This window comes from Haematobia irritans, chromosome 2, assembly GCF_050003625.1.
Source record: "Haematobia irritans isolate KBUSLIRL chromosome 2, ASM5000362v1, whole genome shotgun sequence".
Lineage (NCBI taxonomy): Eukaryota > Metazoa > Arthropoda > Insecta > Diptera > Muscidae > Haematobia > Haematobia irritans.
Window position 1 is genome coordinate 234,479,678 of NC_134398.1, and position 20,882 is coordinate 234,500,559.

At 34.4% G+C, this 20,882-nt stretch overlaps 1 protein-coding gene across 2 annotated transcripts in view; it reads right to left on the bottom strand.

Moving 5' to 3' along the window:
* The window catches only part of Tmtc2 (Transmembrane O-mannosyltransferase targeting cadherins 2), a 136,017-nt gene that overhangs the window by 58,481 nt on the left and 56,654 nt on the right, over nucleotides 1-20,882 (bottom strand). For both annotated transcript variants that reach the window (XR_012719832.1, XM_075297964.1), the window contains exon 3: nucleotides 17,395-17,433. The gene's annotated coding sequence lies outside the window, so the exon portion shown is untranslated. The remainder of the gene's footprint in view (nucleotides 1-17,394; nucleotides 17,434-20,882) is intronic.

Genomic DNA, 20,882 nt, shown 5'->3' on the forward strand with positions numbered 1-20,882 from the left:
CATTCTCATCGCAGCAAAAAAGTAAAAGAATTGAATGGTCACCAGAGATGGTCTGTATCAAACTTTTTAAGGTTTGCGACTGTCGCAAAGTTGTAAACGTCGTAAACGTCACATACATGTCGTAAATGTAGAAAAAGTAGCAAATGTCGCAAACTCCAAATACTTCGGACCCTTCAGATAGGCAGCGAATGATATCCAAGATGATGATATATGCGAAGAAGTTTCAATTCTCAGGAATGTTCATAAAATTATTAACGAGTTTGAAAAACTTGAGAATATAGTTATTTCAATTGGAAACTCGAAGCCAAAATTACTATAAACTACTCGACGGTCGGTACTCGTTCATAGTTAATCTTTCACAAATTACTGCAGAAACTGGAAGGAAGGAAAACTACTTAAGTCTTGCATAAGTGAATTGCTGTTTAGAGAGAATTTTATAAAAATCACTTTTTGGCTTATTCCATACTAATTGCAAATTTTCAAAATTGTAGGTAGTCATTCGTTGATGCAGCTAAAGCTTGGATGGACATTATGGACCACGAAAACCAAGAATACTTTGAAGTTGTGAATAAGAGATGTAAATCTAGTATAATAAATAAATACAATATATAGCATTTTTTGCATACCTTTTGTCGGGGAGCCTAACTAAATTAAATTTAGAAATATTCACAATTTCTTTAATTCCAAATTAGGTTTTCTCACTAGCTTTACGACTTTTGCGACATACGTATTATACCGTCGTAAACGTATGTCGCAAAAGTCACAGTTTGCGACAGGCCAACCCTGATGGTCATAAAAAAAAAAAAAAATAAAAAAAAAAAACCAGTTACATGAGTTTTCCGACTATGCAATGATCTAAAATTCTATTACTTACATTTACCCCCATCGTATTTCACAAAAACAAAATACATATTTTTTGAGACAATTATATGCTCTGAGTAGATATTAATTGGCTGCGGTAAACATATCAAAACATGGCTTTTCTATGCGTGCACGTAATTCGTAACATCTTGGATTTAATACAGCCCACTTAAATGTATTCCATATTTCATGCAGTTCTCTTGGAAGATATGACCTTTATTGGTGATGTCATTTGATGCAATTGTATCTCATCTGTTGTCAATGAACGACTTCGTCAATGTTAGCAAATTTCATTTGGAAATGAATACCCTTGCTTTAGCCAACATAAAGTCAATCAAATGATCGAGCCATTCTAAAGGATGCTGATGCTAGTTAGTGGTTCTCCGTACACCACAAAAACATATCGGCTGAAATTTGCGGCAACACCAGTGGGCCATACACGTGCACTATCAATGACATCCCGGTGATTATTAACAATGACAACCATACCTCGCTCTGGCAATACCATTGTCACTGGCAGAAAAGCGGAAAACCATAGAATTTTAACAATCGAATTTCTGGTGTCTGGCTTTTGTGTTTCAAGAGAATGTATTCCACTAGCAATAGCAGTACCCCACATCTCCTTATGCCCACCGATGTGTTGGCAAGGGTTTTAATACAAATCTATGGACAACGTGCCTTTAAGGCATTCAGCTACACATATAAATGAAGGCCTGTCTCATGCCATCGGCACAGGTCAGCGATAAAATGACAAACCGCAAAAATAATTAAAAACTTTACACAACCGCAAAGGCATTCAATGAGCATAGCATTTGCATTATCTCCCTGATTTCAGTTGGTCCTTTCTGTCCTTGCTGTCGGCTCTGCTGCATTTCTCATGCGTTGAGTCTCTCAGTCAGACATCAATTGAAGAGGCAACGTGCTTGAAATAAAATTAAAAACTACATACGTTTCTGTGACTTCCGTCGAGGGGGCGAAGGATTTATAGCAAATATCGGTAGCGTGAATGTTGGAGACACATCTCTTTATCCTTCTCATTTGTATTCCCCCCACCACAGAGCCGATGTTACACTCGGTTTCGGCCACTAGCTGTGGCTTAAAACAGATTCGACCCAATGTCCTATAAGAACATTGTGCTCGGTATGAGCCTGTGTGTGTCGTCTGAAAATCCAATTAAATCAAAAGTTACGCAAAGTGATAAGTCACGTTGCATGTCACACGACTGGCTACGCCATGAAGCAAGCCAAACGGACAAACAAGTCCAAGTCAAGTCAGGCCATTGGTGGCATGTGGACTGGCAATTGGTCGAAGCAACACCACCAGCATCAAAAACATACCATGCCAAAGATAAAAGCCCTTGCAAAAGATGTCATCGGATAGAAACGGAAAGGTGAAAACTACAGAAATACAAAAAAGAAAAGAGATCACTACAGCAAAGTTAAGAGGCAAAACTGTAGAATGGCGAATCTCTACATGGATAAGTTCTTTAAGTGCAGTTCGTTTGTTTTTAAGATTTTTACAAATGACCAGCAACCAATTTTAGTGATCCACCTTTTGCTTACTTGTTCGCTTGATTTGATAAAAATCTATGTGAAATTGATGAAATTTGTAATTTTATTTGAGAGAAAAACAAAATAATCACCTTGGGTTATTCGACCGGATTCCATTGAACATAAAAGAGTTTTTCAGTGGTGGCTTGTGGATTGTACTATACAAAAGAGGTTCTTTGTCATTGGGCTGAAACATAGAAACGGGCAGCTCTCATTGATAAAAGAAAAGTTCACCACTTTTGGTATCATAATGGACTGAATAGTTTGAGTGAGCCTTCAATAACGGTCTGCCACTATATCTAACCTAACAATTTATCTCGATGAAAAAGGACAATAGCGAGATAGTAGGGAACCAGAAGTGTTCAGTGACTTGAACAGCAGTAATTAGACTTTTACCTAAAAAATAAGCATCAAGCTTGCGAGCCGTCTTCTTGATTACCAAGCAATGCAAATACAACAATTACATATGCCCTTAATGTGAGGTTGCATCTACAGTCATAAGTTGTGTTGGCCAACAGCTCATGTAGGTCTACGCGTCGGAAAAAATGGGACATGAAAAAACAAACTAATACCTGATATATCAACCATTGTGGACTATTATCTGGTGCCTATTTGACCAAAAATATGAAAAATATGAATGGAATACAATCGGACTACCTAATAAATATTGGAATAATTTGTTGTCTTTTATTTGCCTTAAATACATTTTTCATTTCACGACTTGATTTATTGAGGCCTAGTAACCACCGCGAATTTCTTTATAATGATCTAAGAAAAATCTCATATGAAGCGCCGTTTGTTTAAAAACTCACGTGGATTATATTCTTCATAAAGGATTTTTTGTTATTTTTTTAGTAAAAAAGAAAAAAAAAAAAAAAACATCAGTTGTGCTAGCTAACTAACTCGAAATAGATATGAGTAGAGCTGCAGCCACAGTAGTGGTAGACCGAGTTTTATCATTTTGTCTATTTTGTGGGACTTGTTTTCTTTTTTTGGGACATTTCATCTCTTAGCATTGGTCAAAGTGACGACAGTACCAATGACTCTTAGTCTTCATGATTTCCATACTTACCAACTTAGACCAAATGTTGGAGGTGAAACTTGTGGCATTTTCCACAAGTTGCCACTACCCACTGCATTTTACAGCTCAGTTCCTTCACTCCTTCGCAAACTTTACTGAATATTTTATGGCAATTTGAATAACAAAATCACCAACGAATAAAAGTATTTTTGCTGGGTCTTTCATTCTTAATTTTAAATGCAAAATCGCACATTCCTCTGCTTATTAGTTTCTTGTGGTCTTCCACAATTTTTGGAAAACTTTTCCCTTATGGTCTTCTGCTGCAGTTTGTGGACTAGGGACCATGCTATGCACTTTTTTCGGGGTAAAGTGGATATGCAACAATCCCATCACTCGTTCACCAGACCGCCGGACAACCATTGAACTAACCAAACAAACAAGCCAAATAGGAAACCAAAACAGGTCGTAAAAACCCCAGAAAACTATTTGAAATTTCTGCTCTCTTTCCCAAAACAAGTGGAGTTTTTGGCTACAGCTGTTGGAGAGTTTGAAATAAGCAAATGTCCAACTCCACTTGCCCGTATGGCCCTGATACAGAGGGCAGGGAAGAAGGAAACGACTTTTGCTAATAACCTGACTTTTCCCCATAATGATGCCGGAATTGGTCATCTTGTACACTAATGACTTTTTTCCAGTAGTGGGCTATGCATTTCAAATCTCCATCAGTTGAACCACGGTACCTAGGGAATACTGAGAATTGTTGGTGAAATGTGGTATCTTTTGGTGTTGTTGAGTTGCAAGTTGATAGTTTTTTGTTTGTTTGTTTGGTCCTTCTTCAACGCAGCATTCTTTTGCAGTGTGGCAGTGTGGCTGACTTGTGAATGGAAAACTTTCTCTTTTCCCGAATGCGCCAGATTTTTCCTAAGGGCAAACAAATGTGAGGAAAAACTTAGCAAACAATTTGTGTGGAAAGTTAATTTCACAAGATTTTAGGATTTCTTTATTTGAAATGACAACCTGTCGGTCAGAATATCGTTTCGAACAAAGCTAAAGAGATTTTCGGATCATTGTCAACACATTTGTGATAGTTTTGCGTGAATTTTATCTTATATCTGTTGACACTCTTACAACTATGATTTTTATGAATATGATCTGGAAGACTTATTAATGTAGTACTTCTTCGTAATGGAGAATTGGAAAATTATATCGGTATACTTATTTGGATCCCACGTATTAATATCTATAGCCGCATTTGCGTAGGCAAAAAAAAAATCTTTGCACTCCCATTAACACCATGCTTTGATTATACAATAGTGGATAAGTCCCTCTGGTTCTCTCTGGAATGTTCATGTATAATAAAGGGTGATACGGTCAAAATTTGGTCAAGGGAAAACGCGTGTAAATCGGTGAAATCGTTTATTGAAAAAATCAAATTAAATTTCTTTTTCAAGTTCAATTAATATAAAATTCAGGAGAAATATTTAGTTAGGCTTCCGCTTTTCCAAATCCAAATTGCCGGGCTTCACGCTTGACACCTGCCATCAGATTTTGTACAGCCCCTTGTCCACCTTCTTCGCCGCAGAAAGCCAGTTTGCCTTGAACTGCTGCTCGTCCTTAGCAGTTTTTTTGGTCTTCTTTAGGTTCCGCTTGACAATAGCCCAGTATTTCTCAATTGGGCGGAGCTCTGGCGTGTTGGGAGGGTTCTTGTCCTTGGGAACCACCTGCACGTTGTTGGCGGCGTACCAAACCATGGCATTTTTACCGTAATGGCAAGATGCCAAATCCGGCCAAAACAGTACGGAACAACCGTGTTTCTTCAGGAAAGGCAGCAGACGTTTATTCAAACACTCTTTCACGTAAATTTCTTGGTTGACAGTCCCGGAAGCTATGAAAATGCTGCTATTCAAGCCACAGGTACAGATGGCTTGCCAAACCAGATATTTCTTTGCGAACTTTGACAGTTTTATGAGCTTGACAATATCTGCTACCTTTCCCTTCCTTTTGCCGCATAAAACTCCTGTCCCGGAAGCTGCTTGTAGTCGGCTTTGACGTAGGTTTCGTCGTCCATTACCACGCAGTCGTATTTTGTTTATCATCGCGATTTGGAGTCACTACCTTCTTGTAAGTAGATAGTCCGGCTCGTTTTTTGGCTCGATGCACGGTTGTAGACGATACACCCAGCTTATTTGCGGCAACTCTCTTTGTCGTCTCAGCGGCTTCCGGTTTTCGATTTCCCCCCGATCCAGACTTCCTGGCTGTCGACAAACGTTCCCCAAACACTTTAATTACATTTGTAACGGTTGATTTGGCAACTTTTAGCGATTTTGCCAGCTTTGCGTGCGAGTAGCTCGGATTTTCGAGATGCGCTAGCAAAATTTTGATACGCTGACCTTCTTGCTTGGACGGCATTTTGACAACTGAAGAGTGAATTCCAAAATCAAAATAGGAGCAACATTCTACACACACACACCTTCAAAATGAGGGGTGTTCAGGTTTTTTAAATGCAAAATTGGAAGAAATACGTCAAGTTTATATTGACCAAATTTTGACCGTATCACCCTTTATTCTATAATATAAATCTCGTATAAACAATATTAGACAGAATAGTTATTTATATAAGTGTAGTATAAAAATCAGTCTAGCATGGTTTTTACATCTGCCAAAATGTCTTTATGAGAATCTACTGAAGTCAATTCCTTCGGGGCAACAGGAAAGCACACAAATGGAAAAATTTTAATCTCGTAATTATGGATACCAATTAAAAAGGGAATAATTATGTTGTTATAGGTGAATACACCTATAACACCTTTTGTCATGTGGGATCTTATTTTAAAAGATTTCATATAATATTGAAATTCATGAAGTTTAAGCAAAAATACTAAAATATTGGAACAAATCGGTACATGGATTTAACATCAAACATGCTGCCAAGAAAGCTGGAGTAACTAAGAGAGTATACCACCATACTCGTCGATTACCACCATCATACCACCATAAATACTTAACAATTTTGCAAGAAGAGACATTTCCCAACCTAGCCCTACAGCAGGCACATGGTCTGACATTAGAGATTACTCTAACATAACAGCCAGCAATCACGGTCTGGTCTTTTCACAAAGGTAAGCGGCTTCCTCCCACTGCTTCTAGAGTATATCTATCATATAGAGCTGTCTATTGAGTATGAGTATGAGAGTGTGTGTGTGTGTTTGGTAAGTGTCCTTGCTCATACGTACAAGCAATTTCAAGGTATTTTACTATGCCATAGAAAGTATGTACATGCGTACAAATACTTGGGTATGTGTGCGTATGTGAAATAATACACACACACACACACACACACTCAAATATACTATCTCATATTAAAAGTAATCATATGTTACATAATGTTCGTGGGATTACGTGACACATTTTTATCATTCGATGACATTTTCTCGCAGTGCACAGTGCGGTATCTGTTGAAAACAGCCTTAAAGCCTTAGCTACGACCATAAGGAAGAGACGACCTCATTGCGCCACGAATCTGGCAGATGTTGCTTACAGCATCAACTTGCGTTTCTTGTTGTTGGTGGTGTTGTCATCATTATTTTGGTTGCTGGTATTGTTGCTTTTACTGTTGCGGAATGTGCAACACATAAAAAAGTAAATGCCTTTACCTTTAAAAGGGAAGACATGTCAAGGAATCTCGATTGTAGTCATGCCATTGTGTTTACCTACCACGAAGTCCTTGAAATAATTTTTGGAATATTCTCAATAGCATCTTGACAGTACCATTAAATTTTTGTAGCTTAATTAGATTTTTTCGTTTTATAATTGAAATTAATCTCTAAATATTTGATACAAACATTTAAATTCTGTGAGAACATTTAAAACACAAATTTTCTATTTGGTTTGTGCCGTATGAGGAAGAACACCTATTTGGTCAATATACAACAATATCTGGTCAATGATTGCTCTTGAACCGCTAATGGCCCGCAAGGGTGATTAAAAGAAAATGTTTGTGGGTTTACATTATTACAAATGGTGTATCTCGCTATAACGAAATCTGAACCTTTTTGTGAGATTTTACTCAATATATGCCCTCAGAAAAAAGTCAATGGAATTTTTTATAGCCTATTTAGTTTTAGTTTAGTTCATGAAAACTAAGTTCCGCCAGATTTGAGAAACGCCAATTTTTTTCCTAATTTTATTTGACATTTCTCTATTTCAGACTTACTCAATTTGAACCATGGAGGGATACACAATCCAACAACGTGTTAAATGGTTCCAAGAAATGGCAACAGTGGATGATCAATTTTCGAAGAAAATCATCTTCAGTGATGAGGCACATTTCCACCTCAGTGGATTCGTCAATAAACTGAATTGCCGCATTTGGGCGAATGAGAATCTAAGAGTGATTGTCGAAAAACCAATGCACCCACAAAGAGTGACTGTTTGGTGCGGTTTATGGGCTGGCGGCATCATCGGGCCCTATTTTTTTCCAAAATGAGGCCGGTCAGGCCGTTACTGTGAATGGTGTTCGCATCGTGAGATGATAACGAACAAGAGCTAAAGGATGAGATATAAAATGGACACATTAATGGCATAAAACCTCCATTATGCCTCAGCATCATCGAAAATTTGGACCATCGGATGAAGGTGTGCCACCGAGGTCGCAGCGCCCATTTGGCCGATATTTTGTTCCATACATAATTGAGTGATACCAATATATAATAATAAAATAAAATTACAATAATTTCCTAAATAGTTTGTGTTTTATTCAAAATCAACATCGGCCCTTGAAATTTTAACCACCCTTTATTTATTACCTAATTTATTATAATTGCAAATTATAGTAAACCTATTGATACGGGCACTAGAAACTAGTGACTATCGGCTTAAAGAGGTGATCTAAACTACTTCGTGATCAAAAATGGAGGATACAAACTACATTTTTGCTGCGAATTTTTATAGTAGAATCCAATGATTTTGGAGCTTACTGGCTCTAGTCAATTAATCAAATATTGGATTTAAACTACTGACAAAAATCATGTTGATGATCAATTTAGTGTGTTGTGCATCGATTGTATACAAACCTGGAATTCTAAACTTTGATTGCATTTTCGACCGAATATTTTCGGTTTAAAATTTTATAAAATTATATTCTTAACCCATGCCATACACTAACCTCGTATGTCATTGTAGGCTTCCTTGTAAGTATCTTATGTGTAGTACTAAATGCCCAAGTAATAAGTAGGATGTTACATTTCCCATCATATTCATTCTTAAGTATGCATAGTTGTGTTCCTGTATACAAGGTAAACGTTAGAAGCGGAGCTTCTTCAAAAAAAAAAAAACCTTTCCCTTTTTTGCTATTTTACGATGGGCTCTCCGCGAATCTCCATCGTGTCATCATGTATTGGTGACATTTTAAATTGGGTACTTTTTATTTTCTTCTCGTGGCTGTCTTCTTTGCCTGTCAAGTGTAGTTCGGTGGTAGAGGAGCCTTCCCGCAGACACTTGGGTACCACATTAAGTCGATTGCGTCAGGTCTTTTTTATGTTACCTTTTCTCCTCTTAATGACATTCCGCTTATCACAACATTTGTGTTGACGTACATTTAGTAACGGAATCTCTAGAACCTGCGGCACTTTTTCTGTCTTTGGACTGCATCAAAGGGAGAGAAATATGATGAGTGGATAGATAGATGGCTGGATGGATGGGTATGTTGACAAAGATGATGTAGCTTGATTCGGTCTGTAGTAAATGTGAAAACTGTATATCAGTGATGATAGTGGTTCTCTGGAAACTTTTGCCTGTTCGCTGTTTCCTGCGACTACATGGTTACGACATACTTCATATCGATGTTAAAGGGATCCTAATGATATTCCAAAGAAGATGCTGATTGGGGATGGAGAACACTTGTGGTTTCTATGAAACCCCCAAAGATGCCATTCAGAATGTTGGTATTTCATAATCACTAAATAATGAATTTATAAATGAACGAGTTTAAATGTGGTTAATTTAATTTAATATTTGAGATGGCATATTTCCATGGGAAAAGTAAGTTATACTTTACAACTAAATTAATTGAATAGGATTGAACATTTTTCGAAATTGATTTTCAATGTTAAAAAGCGTTAAGTTTAATATAGTTCTGAATTTATTAAAATTTAATTAAATTGCAACAAACATAGAAAATTTTAAAATTGTCATAAGTAAGTAAGGTGTCATAAAATAGTAAAGTGCAATTCACTGTCGTTTTATTCAATGTAATTATTACACAGTTAAATGTTGGTAATGTTGAAATATGAATATGATATTTTCTTACATATTTGTTTAGTAACTGGCCCTGATGAAGATTGACGAATTCAAATCGTAATATTGGCTTTAATAAAGCTAAAGCTAGTGTCATAAAAACCCAGTTATGGCATTTCAATAATTAGCACAACTTAATTTTCTGGATTTCACATTAAATTGAAATATTTTTGGACTATATACCAAAAAGCAACACAGATAACGGAATTGAGATATTCTCCAAATCGCAAATATTGAAAGAAAGAAGAAATTGTGTAGTCCTCTTTTAACGACAAATATATGTGGGGCATCTTTGACATAAACAAAATAATACCTCATTCACATTACACTTCCAAAATGCACTTTAACAGGATTTCAATTGATATTTGCTTTATAAAAAAGGGATTTCAAGTCCATTTTTAGTACATTTAGAGCTTAATGTTTTTTTTAGCCAGCCTATAAGAACTGTTTAAAAAAGTACTCAGTCAGTCAACAAAACGGAATCTAAATCTTAATCGATTTTGACTAAAACCCAAAACAAAAGAATTATTTTAACGAACAATTTTAAGTAATTTCTGAATAAGTCTATTTTGTTCTAGAGATCGGCCTCATTCCTATCTTAGCTTTAATCCTCAAGAAAGTTTTTTGTATAGAATTTATTGCAGTCTAATCTTTGCAACAAATTCTATACAAGACGAATAAAATTCTTAAATTATTTTCCGTCATGTGGTCAGGAAATTTAAGCTCTTAGTGTTTAGCTGTATTAGTTTTATGTATATATTCCATTTTCATTTCAATATTTTAATTATTGATTTTAGCTCTGCTCTTAACACCACAAAAGAAAAACCCAACAACAACAACAAACTACATTGGTCTTGACAACAAACAATTTTACATTGACGATAGCAAATTTACAGTGACACATGCACTTGTCTTCTCATACAAAATGTATGAAACTTCATTGAAATTTTAATCGATTCCGGATTATTATGTGTATGCGGTTTTACAACACACTGCCATTTATGCATATCCAAGTGGAAATCCATATGTGCAGTACTCGTTGATCGATTGTGTGAGTTAGGGCAAAAAAAAAATCCATGCAGAAAACCTCAACTTTGTGTCTTGGTTCTGTTTTTGTGCTCGAAAAAGTGAAAACCTTACGTATTCTGCCATCTACCTAAAAGATAGAGTAAAGAGAGGAGTACTGAAGAAGAGGAGAATGACAGAAATCCAATCAAATATTTATTGTTTAATATGCAAATTACCAAATAAAAAAAATGCACTTGCTTCCTTCCTTTCGTCCGTCTGTCAGCCAGCATGCCTTCTCTGCAATCGCTTCTCGTTGGCAGCATATCAATGGGATAATATTTAGATTGTTGCAACACCTTGGCAAACACACAAAATATCAAACGAATCTGTTTTTGGTCCTTGGATGTTGAATTTCAATTTCGATTTAATTTTAAATGCATTTCGGAGAAGCACAAACAGGCAAGACATTTATTTTCAGCGCAAACAAAGTCATAGTAAACTATGACTTGTGCAGATCATACATATCCATTTATGGTGAAAAAGAAATTTGGACCATATGTCATTGGCAATTACGAAGAATCAGCAAGGATTCATATGAAAAATTTAATTTTCACTTTCCGAACCATGTCAATCCCCTCTCACTATAATTTTTCATGTGAAAGTATTTGCGATTTAATTTTATTTTACATTCCGTCCAATGTTGTAGAGTGGCCACGAGTATTTGCAGTGATATCCTAGAATCAACATTCCAGTGAAGACGTGTCGAGTGTAGTCTATGAAATTTTAGGATAAAATATCACATTTTTTTACCAGCGTCAACAGTATTTGAATGTCGAATTTTATATTTGTGGTGGATTTTCAATCAGTACGATTTTTCAACATGAAAGGATTTCCCATGTGTTGCATGAAGACAAGGTTTTATATATGAACTAAATCAAATTTTGAAATAGCGGTTTTTGGTGGAAGACTCTATGTAGATAATGGCCTATTATTTAACGCGTCAATGACTTATCTGTGAATAGAAGGCTATTCGATATCAAAATTGAAATATGATAATATTACTCGACATTTTGGTGACTAATTTCATTCGCTTATAAATTCTGAAAATTCCTATAACAATTTGCTATAATTGCCGCTTATGTATGAAATTTGTTATGCCCAACATCCCATGAGGAGCGTCAAATCAAATATATATACCAATCGTCGTCGTTCTGTCTTTCTTAAAATTTTTCGATAATGGTCACCATGAAACAAATTCTAGACAAAATGCTTTGCAAACCAAGTGTCGTTTGTTGAAGTAGTGATTTTGTCAAAAGGGTAGGTAAAATAAGGTACCCATTGGGATTGAGATAAAATTAGAATTTAACAAACAATACTTACTAGGTATGGAAGGTAGTCCAAAAAAAAAAAAAACTAACTGGAAAATATTATTGGACACTATTTTTGGATGTAGGTGAGGAAGGTCCCAAAAAAAAAAAAAAAAAAAAAACTAACTGAATATTATTGGGCACTTTTTTGATGGATGTAACTAGATCAGTTTGGGCTTTACAAGGCAATGACTTTATGTGCGTCATATATGGATGCCGATCCCAAATAATTCCTACGACATTTTCCAGTCATTCAGTACTGAATAATAAAATTGATGCCTTGGTTAATTTTCACTTTATTTTTATTTCTATGCAGCTTAATTGATAACCATTTTAGAAAAGGCCCCTACAGGTATGCATCCTTTCGACTTACCCCTATACAATGCTGATTATATATGTGTGCTTATGTGGCATTTGCCTATGAATTCCGTTCGGTAACATCAACAACCACCATGTTGTGGAAGCTATGCATCATGATGCACGTTGCATATTGTCATGCAATTCAAACAAACAAAACAAAAGCTCATATGGACACACAGAAATCGTGGCCAGTCAATGCATGAATACAAAGTGTCATCTTGCCTCGTTTAGGTACTCTTTCGATCCAATGTTATGGCTATGCCTCTTGTTCTTGTTTAAGTTTCATTTTCTCTTGATACACTCAGGTAGTGGAACATTTTCCTCATATTTTTTTTGGGGGGAGATTTGGACCCGTTTTGTCATTTGTGGCAGAATATTAGTAAATACGGCAGATACTTTTTTGCCAAGCTACATACGTTTGGCAATCGGCCGTTACCAATTGGTTTAACCGAACATTTGGCTCCATGAATATGAACATACCATATAACGACGTTCAGCACATGCTATATCCATTACAACAGGCGTTTTATTTCTTTGCTCAAGTTGCCTATGTTATGGTGTCCGGAAAGTGGAATGTACAAAAATAAGGGAATGTTTCAAAGTTTATAAAATCAGAGAACGGTTATATCGAAGGGGGACAATGTCTCCCATGACTTCCAAAGTCCGTTGGCTGCTTGGAACTATGTCAGATAGAAGAAAGAATACAGTTGACTAAATAAGAAAAGGGGTTGCATTGTAAATATAGGACAAATGTGTATTGATGTGTATTGATAGAAGTGGTACGAATATGTTTGGGAAGTCATATACATTTTAAAGCTTCCGAGTATCATTAATATTTTGCAATTAAAATATGCATTGAATTAAAAAATATTTAATTAAAGGGCTAATTAATTCATTTTTTGGTCAAAATAAAAATCATTCACATAAATTATATGATTAAATATAATTTGATTTTTTTTTCATTCAGGTCGTTGACTGATACAATCATTTCGGTAGTTGAAAGAATTTCAATTAATTTAAATTTGTCTGTGTGTGCGCGAAAAACAAACCCCATTACGACCATCCTATTTGTCATGGAATATCCCATATAAGTTTTCAATATCATCAAATAGGGCTATTGAACTCCTACACATAAAAGTTTATCTTTCTATCAGAAAACCTCTATGATACCGGTAGCTACGGCAATGACATCGTATATTGACAATTTATTCATTACTATAACAAACACAAATATTTCACTCACATTTTCTCTCGTTCACATACAAACTGGTTTGAACAGATCACCATAGTCCTGTTGCAATGGAAAAACACAAATACACACCTATACCAGAGATCTATTTTAAAATTTACAAGTCTTTATAGTCCACAATTGGGTGTTTAAGTTCCGTTTCCTCCATACCATACAGAGTTCAGTGAATTGGGGGTAGAGGAGGCAATATTTGTTTTTAAATGTATGCCATGCTGCATACATATTAGCCGCACACATTCCATCGAATACACCCCTCACAAACGTTTGCATTTCCTATACATATATTGTATTCTACAAACATATACATGTGTATGAGTACCATATATATATATATGTATAAATGAGTGTTAATGTGTGCATTTCTGTGCAGTTATCTATGTTTGCACATACGTGCGTGTGGTGGACAAGACTTTGTTCATTGAGGGCTGTTGTTTATTTCAGAGTCAACCGTTTTTAATTGACGTTTAGTTCCACACTCACGCACACCCACATACACAGTAATACTTAATTTCACACACAGAATCGCAGATTGCACCCAAAAATGTATAACCCTGCAAATAGTTTATCTCGAAAGTAGCATCGCCATGGAAGATAAAACTGTCATAGACGATGTCATATTTATTATTATAGAGTGTCCCCGTTCGGAAGAAAATGTCCCAGTACGCGATAATGTCCTCGGGGAGTGACATTCCTTATGTCTGAAAAGCGATACTTTTTTTTAGAAAGGAAGGTCTCTTAGAACGAGCGTTGAAATTGTACACTTTCATTTTCACGTCAGAGAATCTAGCTCTCTGCTACCCACGCTTGTTTGTTGATAGAGACGTTTTAGTCGCATGTACGTGTAATGGGGCGTTATTGAAAGTTAACAATGTCGATTTAAGAAATTTATATTCAGATTAGATTTAGATTTTTTTAGAGATTAGATTTTCGATCGCTGTTAGAGTTGAATTCGTTTCGAAACGGAAACACCGCACGCCATAGTGGTCTTTAGTGTTATTGGGCTTGAGATATTTCTGTTAGAATACTTCCAGGCGACCCGAAATAGTGGTAGTTAAGAGACAAATGTTAAAAAACACTCCCAAATGCTTGCATGGATATACTCGATGGGTATAGTATATGGCCACTACTAGAGTAACAGCAATCAGTTGTTTGTTATTTCAGTTTCTTTTGGGAATAAACGCAACCCATTTCCAGTTTATTTTTATTTGCCACAAGAATTGAAGTGAGGGGAGTGTGCAAACGAATGCAACTGAAACGACATCGATGATGTTTTGTTTACCAAAGTCCATCGATAAATGAAGTTACTTCTGCAGGTGAGTGCTTCGGGAGTGAGATCGAATAAGTGTATACATGTGAATATTTGCTTGTATTGCCAACTTAATGGCATTTCTTAAATTGAACTTCAATCCATGCTCAATGCAAATTACGGAGGTTCTAATGGTTGGCCTTTATTCGAGGTCGTATTCTGTAACATATTTCCCTTTATTTCAATTACTTCCAAAGTGAAGAAAACGGCATTTTGAGTAAAAGAGAAAAATATGGGGAGTTTAATGGGATATTTCCTGTATCGCATATTGGTCATGAAATCGTCTATGAATTAAAAACCAAAATATGAATTTCGTTTATTTAGTTACATGCTAGACTGAAAAGGATTTTTCAAAATTTTGAGTGATGATATCGAAAAACGGTATATCTCCACTGTTTCGGTTGTCACAACTGCATATCGCAAAATTTGGATTCTGTTTGGATTGTATTTTATCCAAACCACATAAACTTTACACTCAAAAAAAAAAAAAAAAATTGAACTCTCTATTTCACTAAAGCCAATTTCACTTTATTGTAGTTCATGGAATTATTATGATTGGAGAATGTTTCCTTTACTCTAATAATTTTTGCATACGTTGGATAAATTAACTAAAAAACGGGGAAAAATTATATCTAAATTAAGCATAAAGATTTACAAAATTCGTATTTCTCACAACATTGTTCATTATTTCTTTAAATTTGTAATTTTTACAAATTTAAAGATTTTTAGAAATGAGTCCATTATGAACTTCGTATGTCACTAAAGACATTCTTGCCATTTTGAACTCCTATTTTTTCCTTCAAAATACAAAATATTCTTTATGAATTAAAAAAAAACTATTTATGTCTAATAAATATTCTTGAATTTGTCGAAAAATATTTACTTATTTTTGTGATATCGGCGTGATGCCAGCGTTTGTAATACTATTTAGTTACAATTTTCTAAAAATATTAAAATTTTTCTAAAATTAATCGAAAGTTTTCTTTCCTGGTGGGTTCACTGTTTTTTCAGTGTAGATCTAAAACTTTGCACTATTATCTTCCACATGGGATTATAATGTCAAACTGTAAATCGGATTCTTATGATTTTCGATCACGGTTATCGGAACATGGTGGAATATAATAATTTGAATATTTTTAACATCAACTTGGTCAGGGTAAAATAACTGTGTCTTATCACAAAATTTGACCGCACTAGATCGCCGGAAAAGATGGTTCTAAGTAGAACTGTATTTATAGTTTGAGACCTAGATACAGCATTTCTGGTAGGCTTACACTAAAAAAAAAGTGAACTCGCTATTTCACTAAAGCCAATTTAACTATATTTTAGTTCATTAAATTATTATATTTGGAGAAAGTTTCATTTACTCTAATAATTTTTTGCGAGTGGTAGATAAGTGAACTAAAAGACGGGAAAAGATTATACACAAATTAAGCATAGAGATTTACTAAATTCGTATTTCTCATAAAATAGTTCATTATTTCTCCACTAAAGACATTCTTGCAATTTTGAACTCCAATTATTTCCTTCAAAACACAAAATATTCTTTATCAATTAAAAAAAAACTATTTATGTCTAATAAATATTCTTGAATTTGTCGAAAAATATTTACTTATTTTTGTGATATCGGCGTGATGCCAGCGTTTGTAATACTGTTTAGTTACAGTTTTCTACAAATATTAAAAATTTTCTAAAATTAATCGAAAGTTTTCTTTCCTGGTGGGTTCACTGTTCAGTGTAGATCTAAAACTTTGCATTATTATCTTCCACGTGGGAGTATAAAGTCAACTTGTAAATCGGATTCTTATGATTTTCGATCACGATTATCGGAACATGGTGGCATATAATAATTTGAATATTTTTAACATCAACTTGGTCAGGGTAAAATAACTGTGTCTTATCACAAAATTTGACCGCACTAGATCGGTGGAAAAGATGGTTCTAAGTAGAACTGTATTTATAATTTGAGACCTAGATACAGCATTTCTGGTAGACTTACTTTCAGTTAAATTAACCCTTTAAATCGCAATTTCTGTGTCAGCTTATAATATACTCTGAGTTTATCATAAAAAAATGAGAAAAATCTTTATGGTAAAATCGTACGTGCTGTAGCATCTTATAAAACATTTTAACAAAATTTAAGGTTTTCTTGAAATTTAAACTATGTTATATTCGCTACCTCAACTATTGGCATTTTCATTATTTTGTTAAACAAAGCCTAGTATAAGAAAGTATCCTTGATATATTTTATATATAGAGTTTTTTTTCATCTACGAATACAATCGAAAAATTTGCCAAGAAATCAATACATTTTGAAAACGAATTTTTCAACTGGACGGGGATTTATGGTAAAATCTTTCAACATTAATGGTACTTACTTGATGATAAATTTGTCCGAATATGCTTAACATGAGTATCTACAAAGAGAATAAAAAGAAGAAATATAAAAACAACGATTAGTATTTAATAAATACCTTTTCTTCGTTATTATAGCAAAACAATCATTACACTATCACAATAAGGAGATAATGCTACACTTTTCTGACTATCGACAAAAACGCATTAATCACTATCAACACCAAAAGATTTAAAAACTCCATGACATTGCCATTTCCGTATCCACATTCCAGAGCTTTGGAATCCTAGGAAGACAATGAAAACTGTAAAGAGATCGAAGAGAATATCCCTTACGATGTCTCTTTCAAATGCCAATAGCAATGGAATTTTACTGGCATACCGTGAGGCGCTGGTTTTTCAACTGTAGCATAGCGATAGCCAATTCGGGCTCGTTGCAACATAATTTCATTGTTTATTAAGCTTCGATATATACAAGTGTCGGTATGTTCGAGAATGTGAATGTGGGTGAAAGTACCAACAAAAAAATTAAATACCAAAGAACCGTAAAAAGTTTAATTGCTTTCATAAAATTTTTGCATGGCTTATACGAGCATACCAAATCGGTTTTATGAGCCAAACCTGAGAATAAAGCAATGAAATTTGAATCTGGCTGGGAAAGTATTTGAGTGCCCAGGATTGTTTATCCTAAGTAATAATAAACTTAATGCTATTTATGGTGTCAGGGTATAAGAGTTTAGAAAAAAAATATTGGTCGAAATTAAATGAGCTAGAGTAAGTAGCAAATGTCATTATAAGACCGTGTTGTTGCCTTTCGGAAAGTTAATCTACAGGACTGTGTTTGATGAAATGAAATTTGGAAAACTGGATTAAGATAAAGCATTTGCAGCATATGTTTTTATACGAAAAAAAACTACAAACTTCGGTTGAATCATAAATTATGATGGCTATTAGATGCTTAATAAATAGTATAGGGATGAAGATATTTAACAATTAAATACATTATCTCAACTATAGCCAACACATCAAATGGCAACCAAAACATGAACGGGAAAATATTTCACCATCGCAATTGCATTATGAAAATCTGCAAAGAGATTCGAATAGGCAGACTACTGAATCACTCAGAGGAATTTTCCGCATCGATCTTGGTGGCTGAGAGTCAGCCCATTTGAGTTTTCGCCACATTTTTTTATTCAAACTTTATATTGGAGCTATATGAAATTTTTCTCAACACCGATTGTACAATCGTGCGTATGATTATTTTCAGTTTTATTTCAATAACGTATACGTACCATTATTTCAAATGTGATGAAAACTTGTAAGACATTAATAACTAAAATGTTTATTTTATTTGTAAATAAAAACTAAAATCATCTAAAAGAATTCAATATGGATTTTCCAAATGGTAATTTAATCATGAAATATTTAGAAGTGTGAGAGAACCGTTGCCGACTTCACATTTCCATGAAGCTCTGTTAGCTGGCGAATTTTTAAACCTTATTATGGACATATCAGCCATGTTGCATATATATTCCATATGCCAGTTTGGAACTCATTGCTGACATTTTTTTTTTGGTTAATATTAACTGAGAGAATATATTTGCAACATCCTTTCTATAAGCACACAGTTAAAGCTGAACGGAGGCAAATAAAAATGTCCGTAAAAAGTTAATGTTAAAATTGAATTCGAATTTTTGTAAAGCAAATCAACTTTTCAAATTCCAACTTTTGAGGCTTGCATGTGTAGTGCAGACATCCCTAAAACTAGTGACGGAAATCCCTTTTAGAGATCAGCATTTAACGGAAGCTCACACAAAAACAAAAGCGATAAAAAATTCAAATGGTTTATGGGTTTTTATGGCAATATTATTTTTTTTTTCTTTTTTTTAATGTATGATATTTCATTTTACGGGAAGAACCGCATATTAAAAAAATCATTTAAATTTGAATTTGCATTATCGGAGTATTGTCGCACTTGTCGGAGCTATCGCTAAAATTCGATGTTTTTGTTTTTGCATGTCAATGGTCGTTCTTGCTTTTGTTGTATGCATAATAATAAAACTATATAACGAAGAGTATACAGGAAAACTGCAAAAAGGACGAATAAAATTTGCAAAATTTAATATCCGTTTATATTCGCAAATTAAATGTGCCAGAGTTGGAGGTTTTATTAGCATTCACTTGCATTTTCCCTTTTTTATGGGGGCACATCTTGCAGTTTTCAAATTCACAGATACATTTGCGGAGATGTGTAAAGTGTGGTAGTTCAGTTGGCTTTTTGTAACACACAAAAGAACTACAGCCAATGTTTTCACCGAATTTACTGAAGTGAACACTGGACTTTTGGTTTTTAGAGCGCGCATTTATTTTCCGAAAAAAAAACATTGATTTTTGTGCATTTATTTCAACTATTCAAGAGTGTAAGATAGATGTATGTGTGTGAGAGGGAGAGAGTAATGAAAGGTAGATTATATTAACAACGGGGTATTTTTTACTTCCTGATATAGGTGCAATAACAGAAGTACTATATTACAAACGCACAAACACAGATGTGAGAAACAAGATTCACACACACTCCTATTTAAATTCCAGAAAAAAATGCATTTGGTGTATATTTGTAAAAGCTGTCGGTTTGAATGCCAACTGATTTTTGAAACAATTGGTATGCGAAGTTAAACCTCATGTTTAACCCTCTAATGCCCCAATTTTTTGCCGGCTGATTAAATTTTCAATGTTAACGACACAAAAACAAGAGAACTAAGCTAGAAAAATGTATACGGTAAAATTCAGCATATGCTGCAAAGCCTCTTGAATATTTTCAAATATGTTTTCTTTTTATTTTGCCCATTTTTGTTGTCTTAAGGTGCGTTTTACTAAAAGCTTCCTTATTAATTGAATAAATGGGTATTAGGGGGTTAAGCACGAAAATATTTTAGTCTTGCTTAGACTATTCAGTCCATTGTGATATCAAAAGTTTGGTTTTTGGTCGAAACTGGCATTGAACCCACAACCCTTTGTATGTGAGGCGGTCATGCTAAATATTGCTCTACATGATCAAACTCCATTTTACTAGTAATATGACAATATATAACATATACAATTCAACAAAAATATTATTGAAATCCTCTGTATACTGGAAGACTTTTAAAACATCAATCTTTAGAAGGGAAACTTTTTTTTGAAATATGCATTTTTTTATTCAAAATCAAAATTAAGAGTGATAATATTACAATTTAATATATTCTAATGTTCCGATATTCGAAATTGGAAATCGAAAAAATATTCTGGGATGCTGGAAGGTGTTCTTCATGCAAATATGGCAATATTACGCTCCTTTAACTGCAAATCTTCTTTCCCATATCTCTCGATGTGGCAAATGAGACTTATATAGTGAGCCAGGTCCAACTTTAATTTTTTCTACTTTTCTTCATATCTTTTCAACCCAAAAGAAAATTAATACTGAGTTTTAAGCATTTGTGTAGAAAATATAAAATTTCTAATCTGATAT